Source organism: Lycorma delicatula, chromosome 2 (assembly GCF_047948215.1).
Source record: "Lycorma delicatula isolate Av1 chromosome 2, ASM4794821v1, whole genome shotgun sequence".
NCBI lineage: Eukaryota > Metazoa > Arthropoda > Insecta > Hemiptera > Fulgoridae > Lycorma > Lycorma delicatula.
Genome location: NC_134456.1, coordinates 213,821,165 through 213,848,702, shown reverse-complemented (window position 1 = coordinate 213,848,702; position 27,538 = coordinate 213,821,165). Strand labels below are relative to the sequence as shown.

General features: G+C 29.2%; 1 long non-coding RNA gene across 4 annotated transcripts in view; it reads right to left on the bottom strand.

Moving 5' to 3' along the window:
- Positions 1-27,538, bottom strand: part of LOC142319637 (uncharacterized) — a 270,901-nt gene that overhangs the window by 30,877 nt on the left and 212,486 nt on the right. For 3 of the 4 annotated variants that reach the window (XR_012755237.1, XR_012755235.1, XR_012755236.1), the window contains one exon: positions 7,269-7,366. This is a non-coding gene — a long non-coding RNA (uncharacterized LOC142319637). Of the gene's footprint in view, positions 1-7,268; positions 7,367-25,363; positions 26,051-27,538 lie in introns of those variants that run through there. The other variant, XR_012755239.1, reaches the window with a different exon arrangement.

Sequence of the window (27,538 nt, the reverse complement as noted above, 5' to 3'; positions counted from 1 at the left end):
AGGATCCGGCGATGCCGTGCTCTGTGAGAGTTGCTCACCCAGTAGGCCGGGACTCGATCTTTTCTTTGGGCCATGTCTCAAACCAGTTCCCCTCCAAGAAGCAAGGAGGGGATCTACCCGGGTTTCCGGTCTTTTTAATTTTCCCCAAACTCAACGGTCAATCATTGAGAGCGGCCACCTCAGCGAACCGTCCTTTCATAAGCAGTGCTGCCTTGTATTTCCCAACCACCAGTGTCTGTCCCTATCCCACTCAATAGCGTATTATTCTGGTTACCATTGAGGCTACGTTATCCCATTCATGTTTTCCTTTAGCATGTACTGCAGCGTGTTTTCCGGATGCAACTGGCTTATTCCAAATGAGTGCCTAATCTCGTTCCACCTATTACATCAGTATATGACAGACACAATTCGTATTGTGAGATAAGTTCTTCTTCTTATCAAAGGCCTCGGCCCACGCCGGGACCACGTATAAAATAATTGTCATCGCAATTGACAAAATCAGTCTCCTTTTCGTTGGACGATGTTGGAACATGGACCCCAGGTATCTGCTTATGAGCCTGTTTAGCTTACCAATCACAGCCTTGACACGCTGCGTCACCTTGTTCAAGTGCTCCGTATACAGCCTACTGATTTGCAACCACACACCTACATATTTAATACATCTAGATATGAGGATTATCATGCCACCTACTCTGACTTATTTCTCCTGCCTGTTAAGGCGACTGCCGATGACTTATTAGGCAGGCGCTAATGTCAGTACTTTTTCTTCAAGCCATCTTTGTATACTATCGACCGCGACTGCTGCACAATCCTCTACTTCTTTTTCCGTCTTGCCGGCGACCAGGAGAGGCGTCCCCTTCAAACTCCAGTCTCAATTCTCCGTCGAAGGCAAAGTTCCACAGTAGTGGCCTAAGGACAGACCTCTATGGAACCCCCCCGAATTATCTCTACCGGAATTTTACCCTCTTCGGTACATACATGTATTTTCCTCTGGAGTAGATAAAGAGTTTATTATGCCCCTCAGATAATTACTAATATTCCTTCTCGTAATTGTTCGTTGATTGTAGGCCAGGGCAGACAGCCGAAAGCTTTCCGGACGTCTAGCAGGACCACTAACGGAATCCTCCTTCAACAACAGGTGCCACCCGTTTGGTATGCAGATCAGTTACTTACGTATTATAACGCATCAAAGCTGAACTTCCCCTTCACAAAACCTTATGTCTAGGGGAGAATCCCCCCCCTCCCCTGGCATTACTAACTCCGCCAATACACGATCAACAATCAGTCTTTCGAATAGTTTACTGATCGTGTTTAACAGACAGATTGGTCGATACGTGACTCCTTCCATCTCTATATCCCTCTTATTCAATACCAGAAACAGTCGTGCTTCTTTTCAGCACGCCGGGAAACGAGAGCCCTCTAGGGCCTGATTAAAGGCGTCTAACACAATCCAGGGGTATCTGGCCACCATTTCCTTGACTATTTTACCTAGAACCAAATCTGGTACTGGACTCTTGTTGGGGTGTAATGTCACCACAGCATTCTTGAGCTCCCCGATCGTGAACCTCGCATTGTGTTCAATTGTCATCTCTCTCCATTCTGACTCAACTACTGGGAAGAGTTTCTCTACAACTCACAGCGCCCCTCACTAGAAAGAGGGAGACTGATCGTCCAAATCGGTCCAAGATCAGTTTGTAAGCACCCTCTCCAGGGGTTTACTTCAAGGTCTTCCAGCAGTTCGTGCCATACTCTGACCTTGGCGTCCTTTATTGCATTTGTTAATGCCTTCCTGACACGGCAGTAATCTTCTCTTAGCCCCTCGTTTACCCTACCGTTCCTTTTAGTATCTTGCTACAGCCTCCTCCTCGAGGCAAGTGCTGCAGCTCTTCTTTATGATAGCACGTCTTTATGCATTTTCTACGTATTCCGACAATCTTTCTGGCGTGATCAGAACATACCCGATACCTCGTCTACATCTCTTGTCACTGTTTGTAGGTTTCCAATGTGAAACTAACTAGTCCAGGCCGGATGTGCCCAACGGTAAAGATGATTGCGTGGTGGTCTGTGCTAATTCTTCTTGTTTCACTTTTCAACCACACATCTCAGAAATGGTCGACCTGAGACTGTACAAGACTACATTTCCCTTAAAACTCATAAATATCATCCTCTGCACTGATACCTGACGGTGATTCCCGGAAGATAAACAGGAAAAAGTATTCAATATTGAAGCATACTACAGCGCCACGGAATGAGCGGCTGGGAAATAAATAAAACCATTGTACGTATGTAATAGTGATGGTAGGGATCGTTATTTTACTCCAGTCAGATAACCAAAAGAACGGCCATTTTCGCAACACAACCAATCAAGAATTAATTCAACCAATCTGATATAATAATGGCCAATTTGACCAGGAATTTGTGTGTAGAGAACTTTATCATAGTGCATATTACGAGGTGTACCTAATTATTTTAAAAAGATTTCTTACACATTTTGATAACTGTTATTGATGATGATGATGAAGATGATCGCTGAACAATGACTGACCTGACCCAATCGGTAGTCATTGAAACGTGATCTGTGATCTAATCGGTGCTCATTGAATAGGGATCAAGTATTCAATGAACGGTGATTTATGACCTGATCGGTGCTCAATGAATAATGGTGATCGGACCTGATCGTTGTCAATGTCAGCTGATTAGTGATGGTGGTGATTATTAATTGTCAGTGTTATGTTAATGTACTTAATCTACCCTAATATTTGTTGTGTATTTCAGATTACAATAATCTTTAAATCGCCGATAAGACACTGCCAGAAAATTTGTAAAAATGTTTGATAATGTAAAATTAGTGATGGTGGTGATTATTAATGTTAAGGGTTATGTTAATGTACTAAATAATCTACTCTAATATTTGTTGTGTATTTCAGATTTTAATAATTGTTAAATCATCGATAGACACTGCCAATTGAATTTGTAATAATGTTTGACTTAGCAAGCTGTGTATTATATATTATTTGATAACATAAAATTATTTTACATGATCTCGCCGCTTTTTGTGCTCTAGCCGCAGGAATTAGTGTGTGGACTACGTTGGTCATACTACGTTAGTTATTTGAAGTAAATAAATTTACTTCAAACAACTAACTGTTCAAATACACATACAATTGGGAGTGACGAGATGTATGGCTAACACTGTTGTAGTGGTAAGAATAAGTTATAGCAGAATAAAGTTAAAAGTTCCTTAAAGTTTAAAGAATGTTTTTCTTTAAAATTTAAGGAACTTTCAAACATGAAACTAAGCAATATGAATTTGTGCCCAACTTTCCCACCTTGACTCTCAGAGAACCCAAAATAATCAGTGAATTTTATTGAGAAAAACTATGAATTCTCTGGGAAATTTTAAAACATTTTAAACTTTTACCTTTAACTTTTTTCCAGATGTTGATTTTTATAAATATTTACTAATTAAATTCTTTATGTACCAGGGCATATCATTTAAACCTCTGTTTGTGCATCACTTCTTTTTGGAAAATAAACAAATAAAAATCTACTATAATTAAAAAACAATAGAACAATGTTAAAACCTGACAGAAAATTATGTTAATTATATTTTAATTTTAACAATTTTCAGTAAAATTAGAATCTATGACTAAAACATATATTTTATAAACAATAATAATCTGCCTATTGGTGTGTTTTCCATCCACTATTTTATAGGCACCCAATATGATACAAAGCTAAAATTGATGTTTACATTGCCACTGTAATGATTGTAATGATTACAAAAATTAAAAAAAATATTGATTTTTTCAATAGGAAAAGAGCAGTAAACATTTTTCCAAAATTCTTACTTAAAATTTATGACTAGTGAAACGATAATACCTTCAAACGTCAAGGGTATACCTACATTCAACAGGTAGAAATAAAGTGGAAGGAGAGGTTTCAATGAAGTGTTGCAACTAAAATATTCACAAACAAAACTTTCCTCTGGTATCTTCAAAATTAATTTATGTTTATTTATTATAATTGAAGTACTAATTGCAATATACTTAACCAGTATTTGCTTTAAAAAAATTCATGAAAATTACAAACTTTGCTTATAAATTAAGCAAATTAGAAGAAATTTACCAAAATTCTGAAATGTTATAATTTAGAAAAAGAACTCAAATTTTATAGTCACTTAAATAGAATGGATGATACTAAATTAATTTTTTTTTATAAAAGGAAAACCTAAATAATTATATTTAAAGTTTTTAAACTAGTCTGTTTCAGATTAATAAAATTGTTTCTTCCAAATGTCTTATGCAGCTAATTAATTTATTTATTAAAAGCATACACACAATTCACAAAAATACAATATATATATATATATATACTGTACATACTGTATATGACTTACAGGTCCAATGAAGTAAAATATATATAGATAGATAGATATTACCTCATTCCTATTTACTCCAAGAAGAAGCTGATTTAAAAAGGAGCTTAATAAGACTTTTGCAAGAAAAATTCTATCATTTTGAAAATAATTTAATAACCTAAGTATTATTTATTTTTTTTGTTATGCTGTTAAATGAATAAATATACTGTACTATGCTTTTCACATTCATATAACAAATTTGAGTTTATGAATAAAAAATTTTGAAGCTTTAATTTAAATCTTTGTCTCAGCTCGTAAAAGCTTACACGTTTCTTTATGTACAAATGTTAAACACTGTAAGCAAACCATTAAAATAGACAGCTAGAATGGGGAAATCATTAGTGCTACTTAATATTCAGCAGGAATAACCATTACGCAACTGATAATTTTGAATAAAATCTTTAACATGGTGATTAGAACTGATAGCAAGCAAAAATAATACAAAAGAACTTAGTTCATGAGCGCAAAAAAATAATATTAAAACTGTAAAAAAAAAGTTTCAAGTAAAATGTACGTAAAACTTTAGGTCTAAATTATCATGTGGTTCAAATTAAATACAAATGTTAACTCTTAAAAACCACTTATATTTTTAATTTATCTAGATAACATTTTATCAAGTAGAACTCTACAAATATTTAATGTGCAATGCAGTCTTCAAAAACTCACTTTACTATTTTGTACAGTAAGTCAACCAAATTAACAAAATGTCATCATTACTTACTTTTTTCATCCACTTGTTTAGTATAGATTAATATACAGTATTTCTTACTTTTAGTAAGAGACTGTGGACAAAATATATTTCAATATTCACAGAAACCGATCAGTAGATTTATAAAATAATTTTTTGTAGTAATCAGTCAACTACACCAACAAACAAACCTATGCCATTAAATTAATTGAGTAAAAACTATAAACATAGCGTTTGTAAGGACAATATCTTTCAGACAATCACATCACTATTAAACCAAAAAATCCTTAATCTGCCAACATTTTGATTTTTAAAGTATAAGCGGGAAACAATTGTAAATCTTATGAATGTAAAGTTAACTAAACGTATTACAACCAATATTATTCTGAAACTTATCAAAAATCCAATAAAAAAGAAAAAAGAAATTAAAATACTATCTATATTTATAATATATTATTAATTTGCATGAATTCATTATCTTTCTTTGATACATATACATCTCTTAATTTTTTTACTTCCTTGTACAATATAAAGGAATTATTGTATTTGCGAATAATTTCCATATTATTAACTTCAACAATATTCTTTTATACAGACCCTTCATTATCTGACAGCAGCCCATCTTCAGATGTAATTAATAAGATGCCTCAGCAACAATTTATTTATTTTCAAAAACAATTTAAGCATATGTAAAATGTTTAAAAAAAACACGTACAGAAAAATTACACTGGTTGAATCCTCCTTATGACTAATGAAATGATAACCTTCAAATGTCAAGGTTATACCCACACTCAACAGGTAGAAAAAAAGTGGGAGGAGAGGTTTTAATGAAGTGTTGCACCTAAAATATTCACAAACAAAACTTTCCTCGGGTATCTTCAGCCGCAGTAGTAAAGTAAAGCAGCTCAAGTTTAAGACAATTTTGATGCAATAAATTAATTTATTGCAAAGATATATTATATTTATTAATAGTATAAAATATAGTACATTTATTAATATGCCAATAAAAAATCATGGTACTTACGTATTAACACCACCACAGCTTTATTTAAAAACAAAGTAGTCAATAGGATTTCGGTGGAAAATGGGCTGATATAGTTTAAATAAAAATAACCTTTATTTATTTTATAAATATAATTTAACAAAACTTAACCTTGTGCAATTATTTATTATTTAAATAACAATAATTACTGAATTTATTAAATAAATACTCAAAAATTGCTGTGTTAATAAGTCAAGGTTAGCGAGCGAAGCGAGCGTAGGTTAAGTTTGGTTAAATTATATTTATAAAATAAATAAATATAAATAACCATTTCTTAAAATTAATAGACTCAATAAAATAAATACTCAATTTTAAATAAAGCTGTAGCTGCGGTGGCATTAATATGTAAGTACCAAAATCATTCCACATCAGTAATAATGACTGGTCTTATCTATAAATAAAAAAAAAGCTGACTTTCCCATGGGAGAGAAAGTACCTTGAATTATTCTCAGGAAGGCGTTGTTGTAATCACTACAACCCAAAATTAAATTTACATACAAATGGACCACACTCAAATTCATAGTCTCATTCAACTGGTAATTTCATCCTTTCTAAAACTAACAAAATGATGGTGACAATTACAATGAAACGGGAAATACTGACAATGTTTTATCCTGATGATTATTTCTAAAATCAAATAAATGCATCTCCAACAATATTCATGCGTATACTCTATTAGTATAAATCTTAAAACCTTATCAGTATGTCATCATTAAATCAAGTAAAAAATTAGCAATTACAAAAGCAAAATTAATTTAACAAAATCTCAAGGATCAGTAAAATTGAAAAATAAAAAAAAAACAAACAATTATAACAAATAAATTGATCAATATGTTTTTAAAGTGTATCAGTGCTGATTCATCCACTGATAACTTAAAAATTTTGTTTTTGGCAACAATAAATATATATATATATGTGTGTGTGTGTGTGTGTGTGTGTGTGATGTGGTCTATGATATCAAACCATGCCTTAAGTAAGTAAAATCAATTTTTCTGATTTTCACCATATCTAATATAACACAAAATTATGAAATTGTTGACCTTCTATCTAAAATATGCAATTGATTTTTCATATCTGTTTTTCTGAAATGTTATTAAATAAATAATAAGAGTTGTTACCTTTAACGTTTTTCCAGATGTTGATTCTTTTTTATGATCATACTTAAATTCTTTATGTACCTGGGCATGTTATTTTAATCTCTGTGCATCACTTCTGTCTGGAAAATAAACAAATAAAAATCTACTATAATTAAAAAACAATAGAACAATGTTAAAACCTGACAGAAAATTATGTTAATTATATTTTAATTTTAACAATTTTCAGTAAAATTAGAATTTATATTTTATAAATAATAATAATCTGCCTGTTGGTGTGTTTTCCATCCACTATTTATAGGCACCCAATATGATATACAAAGCCAAAATTGATGTTTACATTTCCCCTGATCACAATGGTTACAAAAATTAAAAATTATTGAGTTTTTTCAATAGGAAAATAGCAGTATACGTTTTACCAAAATTTTTACTTAAATTAGTTTGAGTAATTCAAAATTAATTTATGTTTATTATAATTGAAATACTAATTGCAATATACTAACCAGAATACATTTACTTAAAAAAAAAAAGTCTAAAAAAATTCTTGAAAATTACATCACCATTTATAAAAATGATTGATTATATCATATTGTAAAAATTAGAAGAACTTATTTTTTCCTTAAAAAAGTTTACTTTTAAAAAAAGTAAAACCACTTGTTATTCAAGTTGAATTAAATTTAAAATATTGGCTGGTTTGAGAGAGTTGAGCTTAGAAAAGATTCATATATTTCCACCATAGATGGTTTGAAAATAATGATAACATAAAATTCACAAACAATTTGTGTTGGTAAAAAAACAATTATAGTAATTATAAAAGTACAAAAAAAATTACATATCTGGAATTAATAGTTTATTTTTGTAAACTTTCCTAAAGGCGTTAAAACTTCCTAAATGTCAATAATAAGACACTAAGCATAATAAAATAAACACTGTCAAAAGTTTAATTTTTGGGAGGAATTTCCAAACCCTTTGAAATAAAAACTGTGCTGGGAAAAGGTAATGGTCTCTCAGTAATATTGTTCAACTACACCCTGGAAAAATTTACTGAGAAATAGAATATGATAATACCAATATTTAATAAAAAAGAAAATATAAAAATGGAGCACAACATCTAAATGTTTAAATGTAAATGTTTTAGCATTTGCTGAGGATTTGGTAACTTCGGCAATAGACATTAGAGAATTCAAACATTAGAAAATGTGCAAACAAAATCAAGCTGCAAATTTCATATATTGGATTCCAATAATAAATGTAGAATCCAAACCATGAGAATTTCAGTATAACAATCACTCAAACAAGTCCAAAAGTTTAAACATTTAAGTGAAATAATTACTTTGAATGTTTTAAAAAAAAAAGAAGTAATAGCCGCCGGAACACAAAAAATGAAAGTGGCTTTCAACAAAATAAAAAATTCTTATTCAAAAACCCATAATTAAGACACTAGGAAAGCATAATTTTACAGAAGTGTTGTATAGTATGTAAAGTCTACAGAATTTCTAAGGAAAATCTAGTAACTGTTAAAAAAATAATTTTAAGAAATCTCTATGATCAAAACTCAAGTATAGTTCTTATAAATTAAGCAAATAGAAGAAATTTACCAAAATTTTGAAATGTTATAATTTGGAAAAAGAACTCAAATTTTATAGTCACTTAAATTGAATAGATGATACTAAATTAACAATTTTTTTTTATAAAAGGAAAACCTAAATAATTATGTTTAAAGTTTTTAAACTAGTCTGTTTCAGATTATTAAACTCTTTCTTCCAAATGTCTTATGCAGCTAATTAATTTATTTATTAAAAGCATACACAATTCACAAAAATAAAATATATATATTACTGAATATGACTTGCAGGTAAAATATATGTATATATTACCTTATTCCTATTTACTCCAAGAAGAAGCTGATTTAAAAAGGAGCTTAAGACTTTTGCAAGAAAAATTCTATCATTTTGAAAATAATTTAATAACCTAAGTATTATTTCTTTTTTTTTTTTTGTTAAGCATAGTACATTATATTTATTCAATATAGTTACTATGCTTTTCACATTCATATAACAAATTTGAGTTTACAAATAAAAAATGTTGAAGCTTTAATTTAAATCATTTGTCTCAGGTGGTAAACGTTTACACGTTTCTTTATATACAAATGTTAAACACTGTAAGCAAACCATTAAAATAGACAGCTAGAATGGGGAAATCATTAGTGCTACTTAATATTCAGCAGGAATAACCAATATGCAACTGATAATTTTGAATAAAATCTTTAACATGGTGATTAGAACTTACAAGAAAGTAACTTAATAATGCAAAGTAACTTAGTCCATGAACACAAAAAAATAATATTAAAACAGTAACAAAAAGTTTCCAAAAATTTAGGTCTAAATTACCGTGTTGTTCAAATTAACTACAAATGTTAACTTCTTAATCACTTATATTTTCAATTTACTTAGTATACCTCTTTATCACAATTTATCAAATATACCTCTACAAATATTTAATATGTAAAGCCGCTTTCAAAAACTCAATTCAACATTACGTACAGTAATTCAACAAAAATAAATAAATGACATTACTTACTTTTTTCATCCACTTATTTAGAACAGATTAAATATGTATATATCATTCACACACTTTTATTAAGAGGAGCATGTGCGAAAAATTTATTTCGCTATTCACGGAAACCAATCGGTAGATCTATATTATAATTTTTCGTAGTAAGCATTGGAGAACTAAACCACCACACAAACCCACGCCATTAAATTAATTGAATAACAGCTAGTAACATAGCGTTTGAAAAGACGCTATCTTTGCAATCGCATTAATAACCGGAAAATCCTTTACTGCCGACATTTTGATTTTTAAAGTCTACGCGGGAAACAAGCCAATTGTAATACTTATGAATGTAACTAACTAAATGTATTAAAACAAATATTATTTTGGAACTTATAAAAAGCCTAATGAAAAAGAAAACTAAATTAAAATACTATCTATATTTATAATATATTATTAATTCACACGAATTCATAATCTTTTTTTTAATACACATCTTAATTTTTTTACTTCCTTGTACGAAGTAAAGGAAGTATTGTGTTCATGAACAATTTCGGTTTTCATATTTCCGAATATTTTATAAATGGGGTATATTAACCTTGTATTGTCAATCATGTTCAATTATAAACATATAAAATATTCTTCAATTTTTAATTTTTTGGTTGTCCCAAATTAATGGTTAGGCGTTTTTAATTTGGTGTAATTTTAAAAAGTTAGAATTTAAGGAAAATTAAAAAAAGGAATTTTTACTTTTTGTGGTTTTTTGAAATCAGCCATTAACAAATTAATTTTCCATCTGTTTAATTAATTAATAAACAACAAATTAATCTGTCAACATTTTACTTCAATCCGAGTTACCAGTGGTAACACGAATTGAAATAAAATAGTCATCTGACTATTTAATTCTAAAGAGACCTGAATCAAGAACAACACTTTCTGATTGTAAACTATTCATGTCCCCTACCGTTTTAACACATTTTTACTAAAAATTAATATAAATATAACTTTATATGATCAAATACTTTCTAATGATTTTTAGCTTAAAGATAAGAAAAACAGTTGACAATTCACTTTCAAACTTTAAGTTAATTATTCTTCCAAACACTACCTGTAATTATCAGTTCTTCCTTAAGCCCGGTTAGTGGTGGTATTACATTGACATCAGCTATCATAAATATGTAGTTAAACAATACATGTTATCTACATTATCTTTGTTAATTAAATATCTTGTTTTTGTAATGTGTTGTGTGGTTATAAATTTCACAATTGTTAAAAGGTATTCTGAATTTGATTCATAGTGATGTGTAAAATTTTACTTGTCAGTTATAAAGTATGTATACATGTTCTATTTTTATGAATTGATTTGCAAAAGTTTAATATATTAATCTGTTTTTTAAACAAAATTGTGATGTAGTTTTTACTGTTTTTTTTTTATTTATAAACATTTTGATTGCTGTGTTTATAAATGTCCACTCTCTTAAATTCTGTTTATTCTAAAAAGATGATTGTAGTGGAATTGGAATGATACTTTCCACCTGTTGATAGATATGAAACATTACCATGGTGATATTCCAATGTTTCCTCTGATCACAGGCATGACTAAAAGAAGATGAATAAAAGAAAACAGATGAATAAAAGAAGATTTCAGTGTCTTTAAAGCATTAATATCTATCTAACACAGTGTAAGAAAGTGTATATCAGTTTAAAAGACAGATCTGTAGGCTTATAAGTTTCAACAGCCTGTGTATGGTTAGAAGGTTCACCAAATTTTAGGACACCAAATTTTTAACAGCAAAAAAAAAATGAAATTAAATTGAATGTTCTACCGAGATCACAAAAAAATTAAAATAAAATCTTTTTGCTGTTTACATTATTTAAAATATTTGTTAAATAATTTGATGTAGACACCATATGACTTCCTTTATGACTATTAAATTACATTTACACAATTTTTTTAAATGAAAAGAACATAATAAAATTTTAGTGATATTTTTTCTTTTTTTTTTTTATTGTTACTATTGAATCATTATTTATCGTAAAACTTTTTTTTACAGTCAAAGGTTAATAATTATTTTTAAATCAATATATTTAAGTCAGAACAAAAAAAAAGAAAAGTTAAAACAAAGGAGCTGAAGTCTGTTTCAAACCGATGTGCTGCCTTCTCCTTGTAAGTTCCAAATAGTTTTCATAAATTAAAATATTTTTTACTGTAACTGGAACCAATGAAAATAAGTACTACTTATGACAGAATTGAAAAGATAAATATGAGGGCTTATTACTGCAGTTACTTAATAGTCAAAAATCAAATTTTCTTTGGATTTTTGTCTTTTTGGACACTTTTGGTACAGTCGATTGTAATCAAAACAGCAGGTGCACAACTAGATGTTACACCAGTCTAAATTCCAAAATTTCAACATCCTACAGCTAATCATTTTTGAGTTATGGGGGATACATACATATGTACATACAGATGTCACGCCAAAACTAGTCAAAATCGATTCAGGGGTGGTCAAAATGGATATTTCCATTAAAATCTGAAAACAAAAATTTTTTGCGATCACAATACTTCCTTAGCTTTGCACAAGGATGTAAAAATGTAAATATCTGAATTAGTAAACAAACGTTTCCTTAACCTATACTGAAAATCTGTTAATATGCTATGCTTAGCAATAAATTTCAAAAGTCCATTTTTCATAATTCTTTCTAACACTTTGGAAAATACAGACATATCTAAATCTGGCTATAGTTTTCTAATTAATTTAACACCATTTCTTAAGGATATGAATAAGAATGAAAATTTTAAAGCAGCTGGCAACATTCCTTAATTTGTATAAAGGATGACAGCATCTATGGTTTTTTTTTTTTTTAAATATTGGCAGGATTTAATCAGTACTTACAGATTGTGTACATTTTTAACATTTACTTTTTTATTAAAATAAAACAAGTTTTAAAACAGTATTTTTATTTCCTGTTATTTGATAACCTTGATGATAATAATAACTGTTATTTGATATCATTATGCATCAACATAATGATATTTTTGATGCAGAATAGGGTGTTACTGATGGAGTTCTCCATGGAAGGAAGACCCTCTACTTAAAAGGTTATGTATGAAACTAGTGTTTCTTCAAATTTATAAAAGTATTTTAATAATTTTGAACAACAGCTTGAAAGTATAACATGCAAGAAATTATTATTACTATCTGATGTTATGAATATGAGTACTTTCTCAGTACTTTATTGATGAAAATAATTTGGTTTATTTCACAAATATTGATGAGCTTATATTGCACTTAGAACAAGTTCATAAACCTGAGGACTGGTGTCTTTTCATAGATTTGTTCAAATATAGTTTAAAAGTGGTTCTACTACACAACGGTAACAAATATCCTTTGATACCAATCGCTTATAGCATTAATTTGAAAGAGAATATAATGTGATGAAAGACGTTCTTGAAAATATAAATTGTAAAAAACATAGCTGGAACATATATGGTGATTTGAAAGTTATAGCTATTTTTTTAGGCATGCAATTAGGCTATACTAAGTACATGTGTTTTCTTTATGAATGGGACAGCCAAGCTATGGATAAACATTATGTTACCAAAGAGTGGAAGAAACGAGACAACTTAACTCCAAATGGGAAAAATATTATTTATGAGCCCTTAGTTGAATCCAAAAAAATATTTTTACCCCTTCTCCATATTGGACTAATGAAAAATTTTTTAAAAGCAATGAAGAAGTATAGTCACAGATTTTTATGCATCAGGCAGAAATTTCTGAATGAAAGTGAAGGAAAAATTAAAGAAGGAATATTTGTAGGTCCTCAAATAAGAGAGTTGGTCAAAGATGATGTATTTAACTCAATGTTAACTAATGTAGAAAATGCAGCTTGGGCTTCATTTAAAGAAGTTTGCAAACATTTTCTCGGCAAACAAATATATGACAATTACCATGTTATTGTTATCCAACTTCTGACTTCATACAGAGCAATGGGATGTAATATGTCCTTGAAAATACATTTCCTCCACTCACATCTGGATTTTTTTTCTGGACAATCTTGGAGATGTAAGTGACGAACATGGTGAATGTTTACACCAACACATTTCAGTAATGGAAAGCTGCTATAAAGAAAAATTGAATATTAACTTGTTAGCTGATTACTGTTGGACATTAATTCAGGATGTGCCTGAGGTTATTTATAAAAGAAAACCATCAACTAAATCATTCTAACACTGTCAAATTATAAATTTTACAGATTTTAACTATATTTTTCCTTATTTTTTTTTATAAAACTAAGGGTGATAGAAAAATTGTATTTACAGATCTGTAATGTATGCAAAAAAGCAATACAAGAAATGGTATCACACTTAGAGAAACATGAAAAAAAATGTTTTTTGTCTATCAGTGATATTAATAACATTTAGGTTTATCTAATAATCAGTTGATGTTATTTTAAAATTCATTGAGAGAGTAATAATGTTTATGTAAAATAAATTATTTTAATTTCATTTAAATAAATTGAACCTGAAATCTTTTAGATCTTGAGGTAGTTTATTAAAAAATAAAAAAATAAATCAAAGGAAACATTGGATCATTCTTGAAAGTCAAATTATTTTGTAATGTAACATGAAAATAATTGTGTTGCCTGGTTTGATACAAGGAACACATCCTTGTTATGTTAATATTGTGCTTTTTGTTTATTTATTCATTTATTTTATTTTTATATTTACTAAAAATTTGCCAGTAAAAATAAGCAGACAGACATCTAATGATCAGTTCATTTTGACTTTTTCAAACAACCCCAAGATGTACATTTTAGACTGCAATAGACGTAGACATAATAAATAGTTAACAATACCAAACTTATCGATAGATTGAGATATCTCAAAGTGAAAGTTTTATCTTGTTGCAGACAAAATCAATTCAGTCATCCATGAAAATTTACAAGACATTATCTACCAAGGTGCTCATTTTACGCTGTGGATAAAATATAAAATTTTACACACTGAATGGTTCCTTGTGTCATTTTACATTTTAGGTTTCTTTAACAATGTTATGTATAAAAAATACTGTTGTAAAAGTTAAAATTATATAGCTTTTATTTAAAATAATCATGAAAATGTTAAAAAATGTAGTAAAATTTAATTTCAACGTTGAACTTTAAATCAGTTATATGAAAGTAAAACAAATTGGTAATTTAAAATCAAGTTGTATTAAATCACTGGAAACTCTTTTATGAAATAGTTTTTAATCATTACTGGAAAAAAGTAAGAGAAAAGATCACATGTTATGAATTAAATTAGTCTGTTTGTGATTTAATGTCATTAAAATATTTCATTGATGTGCATCTATAAATCTGGGAATATGATAATTAAAAAACTTTGTGTTTCTTATAGCTTTAGAACTATAATTTTGTATTTTGGAAGGTCTTGCAGCCACTTCCCTTTTTGTGGATTTCTGATGCTTTAAGTCATCAGAGACTGTATGCTCTTTTTTTCATAAGTGTGATTTATTTATTCGTTGATAATAAATACATTGATGTAGTTTAGTAAATGGTATTTACTGGGTATGGAAGAGGGTCTATTTTTCATGTCACTTTTTATGATACTGTTTGTTTAATATTTTTTGATTGCTTAATTTAGCATGTTAACTTTTTAAAATGATAATATTTTAAGGAATTCTCAATTTTTTGTTGCAGTTATTGTAAGATGCATGATTGGTGTTATTCCACAGCTGATTGTCCAATGTATCTTGAATACTTTGTACCATATGTTTGGACTTGTTATAGAAGAAGACCTCTATGCGGTCAGTAAAATAAGTCTTCATTGTGTTTTTTAACAAATTTGCATACTACTTCACACATGTAAGGCCATATTCTTAAAATCCAATTAAATTATCAAAAACAAACTATAATATATATATATTTTTTCTGTATAGATGTATAATACTAATAAAAAGATCCCTTTCATTATTGTTAAACTCAGCTGACAAAGTTTGTTTGTATTTATTTTAAATAGCTGTAAATAGTATTTGTGCTGTGTTATAACGTAGAAATGTCTAACTAGTGTTCACACAAACTTGTTGATTATTTTTTTTTAATATCCTAAACATATTTTTCAATTTTACTCACATTCACAGTTTTTTTTTATCTAAATCATACTTGGAGTTAACATTGTTGCAGGGTTCCTCTGCTAATGACAGAATAGCAGACAGTCAACAAGTGAGTCTGCTTTACTCTATCAATTTCACGCCACCCCCACTTAGGTCACCAGAGTTACCTCCCTACTGTTATTTTTAATTACCCACAGCTATGGCCGAACCTAATATTATATATGAAGCATCAGCTGAAACCTAGGTAGGTCACAGCCTAGCCTCATCTTTATGTTAGCCACATGTCACTAATATCTTTGTTCAGGATATAACTAGTTCAGCAATCACCATACACTTCAGATTCAGCCTACCCTATCTCAGTACAGTCACTTGACCTCAACAAACTATTGTTAAACATTATTTTACTAAGGAAAGCACAGCTGAAGCTCTTCTGTGTTACATCAGAGCATGCTTCTTTTTTTTTTAAAAAGGTAAGAGTTTCCTCATTATTTTAAAACCTCATGTGTTAATGGCCTGCAGATCTCAGTATGCTACTGCTTATATCTCTTTCAATATATTCGTAATAGCTATATTCAACCACATGACTCCTCAAAACAATTGCACTAAATGCAGAACTAAACACAGAAAATGAAATTTTCTGTGTTTTCAGCTACATAGTTGCACTTCAGGACACTGTCTGATAATATGATGTACTCCCTCATTTGTGTGTTAGTTATAAACAGGTCTTCTCAGATTGCAGTATGATGGACTATCCAGGGCACTTAATATGTTATTCCACCTGACTGAGTTGAGTGTGTATGCAACAAGAGCATAGTACGTTTTAGTCTCTTTTCCACCACCTTTTGGCTTTTATTTCCCTAGTGATGCCAATGACAAACCATGTATTAAATTCTTGTCCTCTCCTGCAACTATGCTGGTTTTTCAGAAGGCTCTCTTTTAAATTGATGGCTTCCTTTAGACTGTTAAATGTGATTTGCTGCTGTTCTATCTTTTCCATTGCAATGGAAATATTTACTGTTGAACGAAAATTCCTCCAATTAAGTTACTCTTAGCTAGGAACAGAGTGGGTGGTTTGGCGACCAGAGACGTCACAAGGGTTCTTCTCCCTCGTGTAGGGGGGGGGGGGAGAAATTGAGATGTTGAATGTTAATGCTATACGATGAAATAATGTCTGGTATAGTTATCTGATTAAAAAGAGCAAAGTTTAGGATTACATCCAATTTGGATGTCCTGTCCATTCTAACCTATTGTAGACATCACATAGTTTATTGAGTAATACCCATTGCACATGCTGTCTTTAAAAAATTTTCTTTTCCAATTGTTGCATAAACAGAGTCAGGCAATCTATTAGTAAAAATTAGTAATTTTCCTCATCCCACTTATGTATCTGATTTAAAAAATACATTTCATCAATACTTTAAGTTTTTTTTTTATATTTCAGTTTTCTGTATTATAATTCTGCATTAAAGAATAATCTGCAGTACAATTTATCATTCTTTACAGTATTAGGTTTTCAGTATTCAACTATATATTTTGCATTTTTTTCGTCAGTAATGCCCACGTCAATTATTTCAATCTACCATTAATAGCATTTTTTGTTTTTGTCACTTACTTCATGGGTTTTATGGAAAGGTGAGATCTATGTATATCTCACCTTTTGTTATTTTAAAACTCTATTTTTTTTTCTGACCATACGTTCATACTGATTAAGTCAAGGTCATCTAAATTTTTTTTTTGATCGGTTATTAACAGTCTACCAACAAAGATATTTTATCCCAAGCATATTTGTGACAATTTTACAATGAAACATCTTGAAATTTTTTAAAATTGACCTTATGAGTAACTTGTTCTCAAGTGCAATTTATCAAGAATGAAAACATTTTACTGAAAAATCAGATAATCAAATTTTTTATTAATTCATTATTCAGACTGGAGCAGTCTTTTGCTGTCATTTGATCTTCACCGTAAACTTAATTATATCACTTCTGGTTCAGCCATAATGTTATCACTATGTATTTGTGATACACCTATGAAATATGGAGGTGAATATTTTATACTTAAAACTCAATCTTAACATTTGCTAGAATTTTATATTTTTTTCAATAATTTTATACATTTGATCAGTCACACAAACAACATAAAAATTAATCTGAAATTGAATCGGGAAAATTTATTTTTTGCATAACTTTGAATCCATTAAGATTCTTTACATGTTCCAGTTTTTTAAATTTTTCTATTACCCTCATATTGTGAGGAACAGCCTGTATTTTTATGGAGTTCAATATAATACTGTGTATCTATTAATTTTAATATTATTATTTTACAGCATTAGGACCATCATGTGGTCAAAGGTTATGTGAATGCGATCGTAAATTAGCTGAATGTCTTAGAAGGCTTCCATGTCCACGTAGTAAAGCTGTTTGTACTTCTTCACCATGGAGATTGTTACAGAATATATTAATGTTATAGCACTGGTATAATTCGGTGAGTTCTGCAATTTACTATTATCAATCAGTATTTATTGATAAACTAATTAGTACTGTGCATTTTAAGAATAGTTTTTCTAAAACTTTATTTTCTAAAAATTTATTTTGGTAGATATCATTTTTAGATTTACATGCAAGACTTTCATTTTTATTCATGATTCACTTTCAAATTTACTTGAACGTATCTCCCATAACTCCAAAACAATTAGCTGTAGAATGTTGAAATTTTGTATTTAGGACTTCCTAATGGGGACACCTCCCCTTTTGATTGCAATCAACTGAATTAAAATCGAACCACCAAAAATGTTCAAAAAATCCTAAAATCAAAAATATTTGGATTATGGACTTTTTCTAAACTGCAGTAATAAGCCCTCATTGAGAGGTTTTCAACGATACATCATAAGTAGTACATATTTTCATTGGTTCCAGAGTTTAGCCAAATAAAATTTTAATTAATCAAATATTTGGATCTTACAAGGGGAAGGCACATTGGTTCGAATCCAAGTTAATATACAAATATTTTTTTTACTTTTTTTTTCTTTTAATTTTATTGATTCATTAATAATTATTACCTTCTAATTATAAAAAAAAATTTAACAATAAATAATAGTTCAATAATAACAATAAAAAAAATATGAAAAAAAAATCAGAAATTATTAGCGAAATAAAATTTTCTATACTATTCATTTTAATTAAATTTTTTTTTCAATCAGAGGTTAATAATTATTAAATCAATATTTTTAATTTTAAAAAAAAATTAAAAGAAATATATGTATACGAAGTCGGATTCGAACATTGTGCACATGGTTACGGATACAACACGTTCTCACTTACACTACGTATCTACTTGAGCGACATGAAACAAAATTAATATATAAACTAACATAAAATGCTGATATTGATACCACAAAAAATGTGATATCCACCACAATGAAATTGTGGTGGATATCACATCTACACACAACTATCCACTTTATTAAAGAATTGGAAGATCATATCTCACTTTCAAATGAAATAAGTTTAAACAAGGTGCAGAAAAAAAATGTGTATATGTAATTTATAAGGCGTACTAGGAAGTCAAGTTTCTTGTCCATATCAGATTTTTTTGTTTTGTAAGGCATAGGTTATGGATCTCAACCAAATGGTGTTGTGTACTGTATGTAAAATGGCCTGTTTTCCAAAAATGTTTATTCTCTCCTTTAATGTAATCTGTGCACTAGCAGTGTTGTTTTTGGGAAGTTAGGCGATAACTTTTCAGATTGTTCATCATAACCGACCATGTTGGTCTGGTGGTGGATGCGTCTTCCCAAATCAGCTGATTTGGAAGTCGAGAGTTCCAGCGTTCAAGTCCTTGTAAAGACAGTTACTTTTATACGGATATGAATACTAGATTGTGGATACCGGTGTTCTTTGGTGATTGGATTTCAATTAAGCACACACCTCAGGAATGGTCAAACTGAGACTGTACAAGACTACACTTCATTTACACTCATACTTATTATCCTTATTCATCTTTTGAAGTAGTACCTGAACAGTAATTCCCGGAGGCTAACCAGGAAAAAAAAAGGAAGTGTTCATTATAAAAAAATAGTTGTGTGCATCTGGCATTATGTAACATAGTAGTACATAATCCTCTAACAAAAAACTTCAATGGTATTAATTTTATTCTTTCTATTGAATTTATGCTGCAGTTTTAACTGCTTAATTTTCACCATGTTTTCCATAACAATTGCTTGCATAAAAGAAAGAAAAAATTGCTTTTGATAAAAAAAGTCTTCCTAATTTTTTTTGCATCTCATCTGAAATCTTAGTACAAGATTAATATCATTTTTATAATTTTTTATCTACTTTTTTGTATTATCACAAATACATTGAAGTAATCAAAATCTAATGTTTAAACTCTTGGAAAATGTGATAGATTGTATTTCTTCAACCTGATGTTTCTGCTATACCTTCAACATCTTAGGGAGTAGGATGTTGAAAATGAGAGGTGTGAAAGGTAAAATCTCGCATTTAACAAACTGGTTTCTATAGATCACCAAAGTTAAAGTATGGTAGTTACAGTACCGTAAAATTCCATAAACAATTTTATATGTTACATGCATTTTTTTAAAAAATTGACTTTTATTTATTTGTGTAGCCCTTGGCTATATATCATATTGATTTTAATTTTTCTATTTCATTGGGTAAGAAGTAGTATATAGCTTCACCCACAAAAATCGTAAATCAAGAAAATGTTTCTTTAATTGTTTCAATCTTATGAAACTTTAATATATTTTCTAAATGATGCATAATTTTCAATCTTTATGTCTTTGAACCGTTTGATTTGTTCAAATTTGCCAGAAAGCAAATTTTATCAACTAATGATTTCCATTTTAATTACTTGAAACACTCCAATAGCCAATCATTACCGCACATAAGGATACTATTACATGTTGCTTTTATCAACTTAAGTTGCTGGAGAATTTTTTTTTAAGATTTATAGAAAATTTTATAAATTCTCTCTTTTCCATCACAAAATTGGAACAAAATAAAAAATTCAAGTCAAAATTCTTACTTCTCAAGTACCACCTCTTAATGAGTGATTTAACTATTATGTAGTTCTGCCATTTGTTGATAGATAGTGTCACTTGTCTAAAACAAGAAACGTTTTAGATACATTGTGCCTATTTCAATTATTGTAATATTAAATTTGAGAATAGTGAGAAAATTTATTCTAAGTATTTTTTTTTTATGGTATTACATCCTTCATAACTCCGTCTATGTTTTATGCTTTTCTTTTTCTTTTGCTTTAAGTACTTGCTGTCTAAACTAGTGGTGGGAAATCAATATCATTGCTTACATATTATATGCTCTTCTGGTACAACTTGAGTTGATTTTATATCAACTATACCTATAAATGGTGATTAATATTACTTATAATTATTAAAATTATTACTTTGTTTTGTTTATATTTTTAATGATAATTAATCACTTTTATTTGTTTCAGATAACACTTTAAAATTATTAATAAATAAAAAAGTATTGACTGTGATATTATATAATAATACACTGTAGTATAATACACTGTGTTTACTGATTTAAAAAAAAATAGTTTTGTAGTAAACATATCATCAATAATACTACCTATCAAGTCATTTTAATTTTTAATCATATAAGTTTTAGAAAATAAAGAAAAAAATGTTCAGCCAATGGATGGATGATTATAAGCTAAAATGAACAAGCTGATAAACAGTGTATGGTTATTTGAATGTTTTACGAACTTTGTTAATAATGTGATGAATGCTTGTCCAAAAGGTTAGTATTTAATTAGATTAAATTAATTAATTAATTTAGTATTTAGTTAGTGAATTTTTTAATTATTTCTATTAATGCAATAAGAATGAATTATTAATCTTTAAATTGAAAATTGTTTCAGCATTTTATGTTTATTTACTGAAAACTTAAAATGGCTTGTATTTTCGACCTGATTTCAGTTTTTAACTTCTAAGAAAATAAGGGAGTATTGCATGGATTTTGTTATTGATATTATTATATTATTTTAGGAGGGTTAATCTGTACATTCCTGTATTTTTATGAAGTGCAAATTTTGGATTTTGATATGAGTTTAATTTTAAACAGCAGTGTATTATTTAGGCAGAGTTCTTGGTTAAGTTTATTTAGTTTGATTTTTATTCAGTTGCCATCATTGTTTCATCGTGTTGAATACTCATAAAAATGAATACATTGAAGTGGTTATTTTCATTAAATGTATATGTTAATTGGCATATCAACTTAGAACTTTGCAACACATTACAGATTTTGATTATGTTTTCTAAGAAAGTGCTTAGATTAAACTATGTTACATAAACAGGGTAAAATGATAAAATTGGTATACTGAAATTTTATCTAGTTTTATCACCCTTCATAATTTTCCTCAGTAGTTATTTCTGGAGCTTGGTATTCTCAGTTAGCATCCTAAGACCACTAACTAATATCTCCTGATTTATTTCATCATTTTGGCAATCATTAATCTGCTTAGAGCCATTCTAGTATTACGTATCTTAGGTGGAGAGAGGTTCATGCTTTGCTTACTTTTGCTGACAAGGTTCAGGGGCAGCGATTACTCAAATTCTTATGTAGGATAAAAAAAAGAAAGCAGAATCAACAAAATATTAACAATTTTTATTACATTTAGGGGAGGAAATTAAAACAGGCAAAAAATTATCAGCTTGCATTACGGTGCCCAAATGTACTGCCAGGTTAATTGTCTGCAGTAACTCGATTGTATATCAATAGATTTTTATGAATAAGGTGTACTTTTGTTCAAAATAAAATTTTGTAAAAGTGAAAATTTGATCAAACAAATAATTACAAAGCTATTGAAGATTAAAGAATTAAGATTGCGGCCATTTTGAAATCTTTGAAGGTGACGTTTTCAAAATTTTTTATTTTGTAGAACAAGACACTATTCTTAGATTTGCCAAATTTAATTGCAGTAGGTTTTTTGCTCATTTTGGTGCTCAGAATCACTTCCTGAAGTTTGGAAAATACGTCCCAGTACACTCAATATATAAATATATGTTGCTTATATATAAACAATCAAACAATTGAAAAAAATCACATCAGTGCTTAAATTATATTTTATTTTGTAGAAATAATTGGTATATAATTTGTATTGCTTTATCAATTTTTATTTAAAAATATGAGTTTTGCTCCAATCTTTTGGGTAGAGATTATTTTAAGAAAAATTTATTGTACTTCATCATTTGATATCAACAGAGATATTCCAATAAAATATATAACTTATAACAATGATCAAAGATATTAAGATGCATTTAATAAAAGTAGTTGTTTATTTAATTTATAATAATGATTCTTTGATTATATTGTTAGATAAAACATTAAATATTACAACCTAAAAATTTATGTTCCATTATATCATTATGTTACCATTTAGGTAACATAATATGAACACATATAGAAAGATCAATATTTTGGGAGGACCACTTGATAAAAAAGATTTTTGTTAGGAATTAATTATAATTTTTATATGTGCATAAGCTTTAAGGTTAATACAAATAAAATGATTTTTTTTAATCTGCTTGTTAAATATTTATTTAATTCTTTTCTGTGTTAGATATGGTTTGTCATCGTAGTTAGAAACTGTAAACATTTCTGTTATCCATAGGGTTTGTGTGAAACTATTCACAATGTTAAATTAGTTAATATATATTTCCCAATTTTTATGATCCCGATCTGTGCTAAACAACTGCAAAATATTTCATGAGTTACTTGATGTAAGCCAACGTAGTGGTAATTCACAGATCTGACTTTTTATAAGTAGTTTATTTTTAAAAGTAGTTAATGCAATCTGTGAAATTGTATCAGATTTTAGTGTTAGTTTTGGTTGTAGTATGTTTACAATAGTATTATAAAAAAAATAAGAAATGAAGAAATATTCCAAGTTGATCATTGTTAGTCTACAAAATATTTGTAAATGGTTTCTGCAAAATGTTATTTAGACTATTGCGTTGTCTCCTATTATGTAGCCATAATTTTGAACTGAATCTCAGAGGAACAATAATGAAGTGCTAAATCTTACTAATTTAAGTTTGTTTCTCAACTACTAATTGAAAATACAACTTTTCTACTAAAAGTTTTATATAATTTTCTTCTTAATAAGATACGGTACAAGTATATATATTTGTTCTAAATGGGTGGGAAGTCCCCCACCCATACTAAGACTAATAAATACAGCTTAATTGGGCTCTCTACTGCTGCCAATTCTCAATGTTGATATTGTTCAGTGCTGCTGGAAAAGATGGGGAGGATAAGCCATGGTGGGGGTCATCCAATGTGTTCATTCATGGTGGGATGACCTTAGTAGTAGTTGACTATGGAATGATGGCAGATATGAGTATGTTCACTGTTGAAGAGCATTTGTTAGGTTGTGTATGGGTTCATGAACGTCCACACACTGGTAAAACATTGGAGAATATTATGAATAACTTCTTTGTGCATTTTGGGAAATCATCACCATCACAGCAAATGTTACTGACATGGGAGAAGAAGGCTTTTGCATTGGGAAGTGTTCTTGATGCACCACGTAATGGGATATCGAGTACTTGAGCTGAGACATGTTGCTGTGGAGACATCAATTCAACAATCTCCGATGAAATCAATGCCCAGACGTTCTGCAGAATTAAGCATTACAAGATGGACAATGCAAGACTGTATGCAGAAGGACTTTAAAGTTAAATGTTTTCATCCAGTTACAGTTAATGAATTGAGGGGCAATGGCCTTGATCACTGTGTTTATGCGTGTCAGTTATTGACTGAATGCTTTATAAGAACAATTATAAAAAAGAACGTCATGTTCTCTGACAAGTTTGCGATTTATTGAAGCTCTCGTAACTGAAATGTTTATTCTGTGCAAAAGACAGTATTTTTATTTTCATTTTATAAAAATAAACATTTTTTTATATATTTGAATTAACATGCTGAGGTGAATAAATATTTATTATTGGATTTTTTTATTTCTGTGCTTCTTAAATAAGCAAATAAAAAAATGTCAATTTGTAAATTCTGTTGTTATTTAGATAAAAATGAATTATTGCCATGTTTTGAAAGATGTGATAGAATGAATCTTACTATAAGTTCACTGTAATACTAGACTGAAACATCCTAGGGGAAAAGAGAACATTTTGATAAAGTGGCTCTTAAAAAAAAAAACAATATTTATGGCAACTAAACAAAGCTGTATTATTTAACCACTAGTCTTTAAATAAATTTATATTTGTAGCTTTTACTTTGAATAATACACAGTGAGCAACATAACCCTGAACAACCCTGAGCAACAGAACCCGTAACATAATCGCTGCAGAATCAGTAGGCTATGTTGGAATGAAATTTTATGATTGATACGCATAATTTAAATAAGAAAAACATAAAATATAATTTAAATGTTGTATTTATTTACCTTATTGTTACAAAAGATGTTCAAAATGACCACCCTGGACATCGATGCACTTTTGTGCTCAACTGATCATATTGAAAGTCGTCACACAAGACATTGTCAATTGCATTGATTTCTCATTAATGTTCACCTTCAGTTCATTAATATTGTGAGGGATTAGATGCATAAACTTCCTTTAAGTAGCTCCTAAGGAAAAAAGATCACAAGTAGATCTCTCTGGGGAACATGGAAGCTACCGTCCTCTGCTGACAGCTTGTTGTCTGTCTCCTTCAGTTGAAGCACAGTTGTAACACGATATGGTTTCAATTTTAATTCATGAAGTATTTTATGACAAGATGTGTATTTAACACCAGATTGTTGGGATAAATTGTGTATAGTTTTTTTTGGCCTGGCAGTAATTCTCTTTTCAATATCGGCAGTGGCCTGTGGAGTCCTAATGATTTCGTTTTGCATTTGAAATTGAACCTGTTGTACACCATTATTTAACTAAATCATGTATGCTACTCTTCGCTGGAATTCAGGCATTTGGAAATTTTTCTACATATACTTGATGTGATTCTTCATACAACCCAGAACGAATGTAGGCCTCAACTGTAGCTATCCTCTCCTGGATTGAATAAGGTGTTTTACACAAACACAACTGCACTCACAATACTGCACCGCAACAAAATGTATACTACACTGACATGTAACCATCTGACAAACAGAAACAACAATTAGTAGTAACATATACGTACATCCACTAGTCACACTAGTTGTGTGAGAGTCTTTCATAAATAATGTTGGGTAGTGGTTTCACTATGTGTTCGGTTTTATGTTGCTCACCCTGTACAATTTAATATGTATATAGCTTAAAAATATTATTCTTTTTTTTACAGTTTATCAGCTCTATTTCAAGAAGCAGTATAACATATTTTGGACTGAATGTTGTTTATTTGATTAAACTTATTTAATGTCTTTAATGAGTAATGCACTGAAAATTAATTTTTCAATTTGATTCATATGTTGAAATTTACCATTTTATATGTTAGTTTATTTTATTTTATATATAGTTTTAGAGAGAGGTTGTGAAGACTGATAGTTATATTAATTAATGTAAGTTGATATCGATAGTAATATTATTAAATGTAAAGGATAGAATAACTTGCACTGGATTCCTTATTTAAGAATTGAATATTTTTCAGATCTATTACAAATTTTAATGGATCTGTGGTAAGAAGAAAACTGCTGGTCCTTTGTTAAGAAGGTTGACTATGCTGCATATGTTTAATATTATAATTTAAATCTTGTCAGCTACTACATCAGTCATTAACAGGTTATGCCTGCTTATGAGGTGGAGTACTGTAGCCATGGTTCCTTTCTAATAATTTCTATCTAGGCTTCTTATAGCCGCTGATTTTAGCACTGGATAGGCTAAATTATAATTAAGTCTGTTAGTGTTACATAATATTAAACCTTATTTATGACAGAATCCTAATCCATTATTCAGCTACACTGCATACTAATGTTCATTGGTCAGGAGTTGGAAAAAATCAATCAGCTGTCTGTATTGCAGTATCTGTTAGTGAATGAAAAAACAACAAATTTATCTACCTCAGTTTTATATGTAATTGTAAGTGTAATATTTCAAGGATACTTGATAATAATACCAAATTTTTATAACATGATAGCATGTCAGAAATTATTTGCTATATAAGAATTATTCTTTCTTTATGGTGCTGTTACTGCTTGCTTAAACCAAATGAGTTACTGTCAGCTTATATGATCTGTTTAGTACAAGTAATAATAGATCTCTGTTACTTTTGTTTGTCAGTTCATCTTAATTCATTTTTCTTTGCTGAACAGTAAGGAAATGTTTTGTGTGGATAGGAGGGATTTAAATGCTGAAATTTTTCAAAGGTTCTGCATGTAATATAGTGTTACTTTATCATAATGAATATGATTGAATTGAACATTTAAAAAATGTTTCAGTTTCGCTGGGGAACAAAAAAGAATTTTTTTTGTCTCTGGAAGAAAAATGTGTGATTTTGATATTATTCTTTCTTCTGAAATCAAATATATCGGTTTTTCCTCATCATGCAAGGTTTCCGAGAGCAGGTATTTATAATTTCAAACATTTTAATACTTTCTGCATTCTTAACTACACAATATTCAAACATCTGACTCACCCAGAAAGTAAGAAAT